We start from the raw sequence: 7699 nt of genomic DNA on the forward strand, positions 1-7699 counted from the left end.
GACTGTCTTGTTCTTTTAGTACTGTGAATACATGCTACTACGACGACATGAAATGCCAACAGCCCTAGCCCGTAAGGGGTTTCGCCCCTAAAACGGAACACACAACTTGCGAAGCATGCTGCACCGTCTGGCTGCAACGTCATTATACTGTGTGCTTGCGTAGTTCTTTTAGAGCGCTTGAGAATGTGGCGTACTCTAAATGGGAACGCTTGATCAAAAAGCGACGCCGGTCATTTATTTTGAGGCGCCTTTTTGTATGTGGTCGCCACTATGCAGGATGGGAGGGCCTATTGTCCATACTATCAGAGTCCTTCTATGATTTTCTGGTCATGAATCTCCAATGTAACGCTATGGAGAGAACTTCGTGCGCTGCCTATAAGTGTGCTGCACCGTTGCGCCTGACGGTCATCGTAGAGCACATTCATATTCGCTAAATGTTAGAAGTTCACAAGAACTGAGAGAGGAATACAGCATTTATAGAGTGGGACAAGTGATGTGCGTACAGATAGAGAGCTAACGTTGTAGAAACAGAACTGGAAAAAAGCCGAAGAAAATGTTCCAGCTAATACGGCAACTGGGACGGATGAAATTCCTATACGGCTGGTCAACCTACTAAGCCCAAAAAGCAAGGCACAAATGATTCGAGCAATCGAAAAAGTGATAAAAACTAAGCAAGTACCGGACGATTGGCGTAAGAGCAGGATGAAGATGATCTATAAATGTAAAGGATACACGGCTGATGCTAATTCGTTGAGGCCTAGTACAGTTACTACAGTGTCATACAGTCTGGCAATTCATGCCGTAAAACCGGAACAACAAGCGTGGATAGATGGGAACGCATTCTGAGAGAACTACAAAATGGATTCAGACGAGAAAGACGCTTATACGACAATTCATTTGTCCTAACACAATGCATAGAGGAGTCAAAGACTCAAAAGCGGCCGCTATGGATAGCATTTCTGGATATATTGGAAGCCTTTGACAATGTAGATGGAGAAGTTCTATGAAGCCTACTTCAGCGGGAGGGATTAGGCCAGGGCTTTATACAGCTGCTGCAGGAAATTTACAGAGAGAGTGAGGTGCAAAATACCTGAGAGGACCTAAAGTGCACCGAACATGTAGTCACAAATAATAAGGTGGCAAGTTAGGCTAACTGGTGCCGATTGAGATTCATGGGGAATCTTAGCCACAAATAGAGGTTTCAGCATGGTTGTCCTTTTGTCGTCATTGCTGTTCATGCTGTACATGGCAAGAATATAAAGGAAGCTTGAAGAAAGTAAAATAGGTTTTAATCTGTGTTCTTGCCGCAAAGCACAGGAAGTGTAACATTATATCCCGAGACTGATATATGTAATCAGGAATATTTCTGTACTCTAAAGAGAGCTGTGAAAACCACTGATTTATGATTTGGGGATATTTTTTTGTTTTTTATCACCCTGAGGATAATAGGCCAGAAATATCTTTGCGTTATGAAAGGCCCCGTCACCATATGCCTGTAACTATCTCAACTATGTTAACATTTTGCCCAAAATAAATATGTAAAATTGTGAACACATAAATGTTCGCTGTTAATGGGTTTGTGTGAGCGCGCGCTTAACGAGCGATGTACAAACTGAGAATGATTGAAAATGCCATAACCGCCATTCCTATTCCAAACTTGAATTCCACAATTAACTTGTTTCTCGTGGCATCAGTAACAAGAAGCACTCGCGAGAGTAATCTTCGTTTCATAGTGTTCAATAATTGCATAGATTTCAGCGGCTTGAAAAAGCGCACGGTAACACCTGACTTCCCCTCAATGATACGTGAAAAGAAAGCATTGAAGAAGCTGAGTGAGATGGGAGCTGGAAATAAATAATTATCCACCCGTGCAAAGTTTTTCCTTTGCACCGCGTCGATATGTCCCTCCTGCATCTCACACGGGTTTATTCCTAGCAGGGGTCAGAAATTTGTTTTGCATGTCACTTGCTGTATCCACCTCATGCCCGGGGAAAAGAAAATGTCTCGGGACGCCGCCCCTATGGCCTGCAGGACGGAGCAAAACGGCCAAGCATTTAGGCTTTCGACGCACGTCAACTTTTCCTAAAGGTGAACAGCGCCGTTTCCATTTCAGGGCATCGATGGCGTCCTGCGAAAGTGATTTTCAAGGTTGAGGGCTGCGGCTTGGAGACGCTATTAGAAGAGGCAAGGCTTTCAGGCCTACCACGAAGATTTTCATTAAAGCTATTTTTCTGGGCTAGACGGAGCATGTCTAAATTAGGTTAGATTATTGCGCCGCAAAGGTTGTACGAAACTAAGAAACACACAACTCGTTCGTTTTGTCGTTTTTCCCAGTCCGTGTTTCGCACAGCCCGTGCTGGGCCTTTCTGCGTCGCCCTAAGGATTTAAAACAGGGGTCTCAAACACGCGGCCCGCGGCCCTCTCATAAGTGTCTTGGTTCATTTATTTTAGTTTTTTTAAGCAGATGCGTGAGTGCGCACCCTGCTTGTGTAGCCAAAGACGCAGATGGCCAGAGACTGCTCAAAAACGCGTGGATAGTGTCTTTCACGGCTTTGCGTTACGAGAGTGCACCCCTCTTTTCCGGAGGCCCCTCAATTAGGGCGCCGTTAAGTCGGGTGCACAATGGTCGCAAGCAACTGAGACTTGTGAATCGAGAACTCTACAGTGCGCACAGGGCTGGGCGAGCACAGGCCGCGGAGAAACTCCCCGCTGCGTTTTATGACCCTGCGAACGGGGCTGCATGCCGCTAATGAGAAGACAGCGCCTTGACCGGAGTTTTCCAGGGTTCCGCGAAATCGCAAAGGTTTCCGGGCGTTGTGTGGTGTTTGCGGATATTTGCTTTCCTGTTCGTCTTCGCGTCAAGAACTTTTACTGTGCTGCAGATGTGGCGAAAAGGGCGCCGCCCCACGTCAAATTCTGGGTTCGGGCTCCAAATTGCGGCCACGTGCGTTTAGGGGCGGGTCGCAGCTTTATTTATGTCCTCGGAGAGAGCGACATCACGCTGCTGAGAAAAAGACTCCACATTGCACGTCGAGACTGTGTACTTCCAGACATCAAACGCCCGATATCGAGACTCAAAACTAAGAGTCTATCCTCCGACTCGCCACCTGTTGACAGCACTGTGAAAGGTAGCGGCGCCCCAAGTGAATGCATGACAGAGCGCACTCCTGTCGCCTCCGTAAATGTGACAGGTGCCTTTTTGACCTTTTGGTTTTTGGAAGATCTGCAAATGACGAAGGTTTCTGCTATGGAAGTCTAACGGGCCACAATGTCGTTGTCCAAGCAGTATGCAAAACGCAAAGTGGAAGACGAGAAGAGATGCTTTCAGGAGCGATGAGAACTTTATTATTTCTTCACGGAATCAAGAGACAAGACGTTGTGCTTAGTCTGCCACCAGACTGTGGCTGTGCTGAAGGAGTACAATGTTTGACGCCACTTCATGTCTTGCCATCACGAGAAGTATGGTGATCTTACTGGCAACGTTCGCTAGCACACCGTGACTCAACTAAAGGCGGCGTTGGGAAAGCAGCAAAACCTGTTCAAAAAGGCGGCCAAAGCAAGCGACGAAACGGTAAGGGCAAGCTTTGTCATTTGTGAGCTGATCGACAAATCATCCAAGCCCTTCACTGAGGGTCTGTTCGTGAAGCAGTGCTTGCTCGGAGTCGCTTATGCTACCTGTCCCACCACGAAAAAGACATTCGAGAAAATAAGCCTCTCTCCAAACACAGTCGCCCAGAGAATTAACGAGATCACCGGAGACATTGAAAAATTATTAATCAACCGATTCCACGAGTTTGAAGCATTCTCTATTGCAGTTGATGAAAGCAGTGACATTACAGACAACGCACAATGTGCTATTTTTTAAGGGGTGTCGACAAAAACCTGAACGTCACTGAGGAACTCCTGGACTTAATCCCAATGAAAGGCACGACCACAGGGGCGGATATGCTTTCTGTTCTTGAAAAAGTGGTCGAGTACGATGGACTACCGTGGAAAAAGATGGTTTGTTTGGCTACAGATGGTGCGCCTTCAATGGTGGGATGCAAGAGCGGGCTTGTTGGTCGATTGCGGACGAAACTCGCTGTACTCGGAATCACCAATCAATTTGCCGCGGTTCACTGCATTTTGCACCAAGAAGCGCTGTGAGGCAAGTCTCTGCAAATGAAGAGCGTCATGGAAATCGTGCTCAGCCCAGTGAACTTCATCCATTGAAGCGCTTGGCAGCGAATACGGTAAAATTTTTTACCATGCAGAGGTGCGATGGCTGAGTAGTGGAAGAGTGCTGAAACGATTTTTTCATCTCCGAGGTGAAATTGACGCCTTCATGAAGACCAAGAACAGGGCCATTGTTGAGCTGTCAGACGAAACGTGTCTTCTCTTCCTTGCGTTCCTCACTGATATCACTGATCATTTGAACTGCCTCAACGTTAAACTTTACGGAAAATCAAACTGATCCCAAAAATGCATGACGACATTCAGGCCTTTCAATTCAAATTGCAGCTTTGGGAGAGACAGATGAGAATTCAGAAGTTTGATCATTTTCTAACCCAGATGTCGATGGAGAACGTGGATAAACAATCCTGTGATAACTTCGCTGACCTCCTCCATAATCTCCAAAGAGAATTCGAGGGACGCTTCCATGACATCACCAGCCTCGCCGATGAATTCCGAATTTTTTTTTTTTTTGTTGCTGTTTTTGGTGCCGGTGGATGACGCTGCGCCCGAGCTACAGATGCAACTTCTTGAGCTGCAGGCTAACACCCCGTTCAAGCAGACATTTCAGGACGTGGCTGTAACAGACTCCTACAGGTTTCCTGACGACGCAAGTTTCCTGGCGCTACGTAAACAGGCTGCCAGGATCATTGCCATGTACGGAAGCACCTGCTTGTGCGAACACCTGTTTTCCTTGTTGAAGGTGAACAAGTCAGCTCTCCGGTCGAGGATGACTGATGAGCACCTGAAATCGACCATGAGGATTGTTTCCGCGCAAGAAGTTCATGCGGACATTTCTTCTCTAGTCGCAGCCAAGCGTTTCCAGGCATCAAGCCAGCATGTTTAGAACAATAGAAGCTGTATTGTTCTTCTCAAGGAATAAAGTTTTGTGACTTTCCTAAATATTACTCGCAATATTTTCTCGTCTATTACTATCAATAACGCTTTATTCTAGTAAGATACACAGACGCAACTGCCTTCAAGCCTTTTTTTGTGAGGCACCCAATGCGGTCACCATGTGTTGAAGCATAATTGCGGAACAAATATTTTATATTTCAGAATCAGCGTCCCCATTTTAGTCATCCTGTAGATCGGTATCGATATGTGTCTCAAATTCTTACGCCAGTTCTATTCAGGAATGACCAACCATATGTAAAGCATGTGGGAAAGACGGAAAGACCTACTTGTTTCTTTCATATGGCAGCATTATCTCACATTTTGTTACCCCCCCCCCCCTTCGTTTCAACCTTCTTGACTATCCCGGCCCTTGCGGTACTAAAATTCGTGACTGCGGCCCGCGAACTCATGTGAGTTTCAGACCCCTGATTTAAAACATCCCGTATCCCAACTCATCCTGAAGTCGCCCAAGCGTGGAGACTTCTGCGAAATTTCTCAGTATCAAACGCAGACATCAGTCGATTGTTTTGAGCGTGCCTTCCACCTGATATCGATTCCCCGTCAGGGCTGCAATTATAACGCTTTTCAGCTGGCTCAGTTTTGTAGCAATCTTAAGGGCATAATCACCAACCGCCAAAGGAAGGCACAAATCTGCCGGGCGGCTGCTCTCATGGATTAGCGGGGGTCGCCTGATGCTCCCCAATCTTCGGTGGCGCCCTTCGCAGTAGCATTTGTCCTCATGTGAAACAAGCGCGGGAATTTTATGAAAAGAAACTCATTGAAGCACCCTGCGACTATAATCGGTAGCCAAGTACCAATCGCGCTGATTGCAATTAGCCTGACGCATTTCAAAGATCACCCTGCTCAATGGCGACGCAGCGTAAGAAAGCCCCTCAAAATAAATGACCGGCGTCACTTCTTGATCAAGCATATTCCCGAAGAGTACGCCACACTCTCGAGCGCTCTAAAACAACTACGCACGCGCGCAGTTTAATGACTTTGCCGCCTGGTGGTGCAGCATGCGTCGGACGCTGTGTTCTCCGCTTCAAGTATATCTTTTGATCCCCACTGTACACAGTGTGGCTGCGGGGAAAAGCAACGATTGAATTTGCGGGGACACAAGGTGTGGCGACGAAGCTGACAGAATAACTTCGGCAGAGTTGCCAGTTTTTATTTATAATTGAGGGCTGCTGAATAAACTTGATTAAAACTACGAACTTTTATATGCACTAAGTTATTATGCAACCTGTTGAGGACCGGTAAACTTTTGTGCCAACATGGTCGCTCTCAAACAAAATGAAGTGAGGAAATGGCGTCAACACACTAGTCGCAGAATTGCAGTCTACGAGCAGTACATGCCGACGTTGTCGTACTTTAGCGTAGTGCGCTAAGGGCCCCACGGCCCAGAAAAGCCGGTTCCGTTGGCGGAGTTGACCGTGAGCTAAAAATTGCTTGGCGCCACCTGCGGGCCTTGTTGTGCCGGAGCGCCCGACACAATTTCGCTTGGCCTGGCGACACGCCGACGGCTGTGCTGAACCATGCATCGGTCCAACGGCACGCGGACAAAGTGCGCCTACACGCCGGGAAAAAGACGCCGAAGGGTCGCCTACCCTTTCCACTTCGCGGAGGATCGGCTGACGCAACCACTTCGCCTCCATTTGCCGAATTCAAACTGCGGCCAGCGAAATGTCCTGATTGGATGGATTTGAACTGCCGCCTGTGCAACGAATGTCCGGGGGAATAAAACGCCCAAGCGCAAGAGCGAGAGCGGAAATCGGCGGGCGGCATTCGACGGAGGCACCGGGTTGAGCGTGCTCGCGCCTTTGTGCGGGCCATGGAACAGGCTTGTTACCCTTGTACATATTGTATACAAGTGCTGCTTTAACTCGCCGTTGGCTCGACAGCTTCGTGGCTCAGCTTTTTGCCGTGTTGGTAGCGGGTTTAGCAAGGCAACTTCGCGGCAGTGGATGGCAGCAGCGGGATCAACCGGCGGCGGCTACCAGGGAGGTTAGTGCCCGACGTTGTTCTCTCAATTCACCGGACTTCTCCAGCTTATGTCATCGTAATTTAAAGAAGGCCTGTGGGAAACACTGTGGAAAGCTTTCATCGTTTCAAGACTACAGAGAGTGTTCTGAAACAAATATAGTGCCGAGGGTGTAAACAAAGCATGTTGGGAACTACTTGCAGGTACCTTAGTTGTGGGCAAGCACCAAGAGGCTAGTGTGAACGATAGAGGACCTTCAAGTGACGAAGCTCGTCTAAATTTGTGAGGTGGTAGGCCTTGCCTTAGGTCGTGCGAAACGGAAGCATGAAATTCTCTAAATCACGCATGTTGAAACTCTATCGCCATCATCGTTGCACCGATGAGATTATCATAATCGGTGCCTGTAAAAATGGCCTTCTTTGGGAGTTTTTTTTTTTTTTTACAGTTCCACTTTCACGTAACTTGCCAAGAATTGAAACGCCTGGTCATAGGTGGTGTGGGCAGCCCGTTTGCCGACCGCGTCAAGCTGGTTGCGGCAACAAACGCGCGCAGAAAGCGATACTCCCTGGGCACATAACACGAACGCACACTTTTTCTCTCATTGGT

This window comes from Haemaphysalis longicornis, unplaced genomic scaffold, assembly GCF_048455015.1.
Source record: "Haemaphysalis longicornis isolate Haplotype H1 unplaced genomic scaffold, Haemaphysalis longicornis Haplotype H1 scaffold_5, whole genome shotgun sequence".
NCBI lineage: Eukaryota > Metazoa > Arthropoda > Arachnida > Ixodida > Ixodidae > Haemaphysalis > Haemaphysalis longicornis.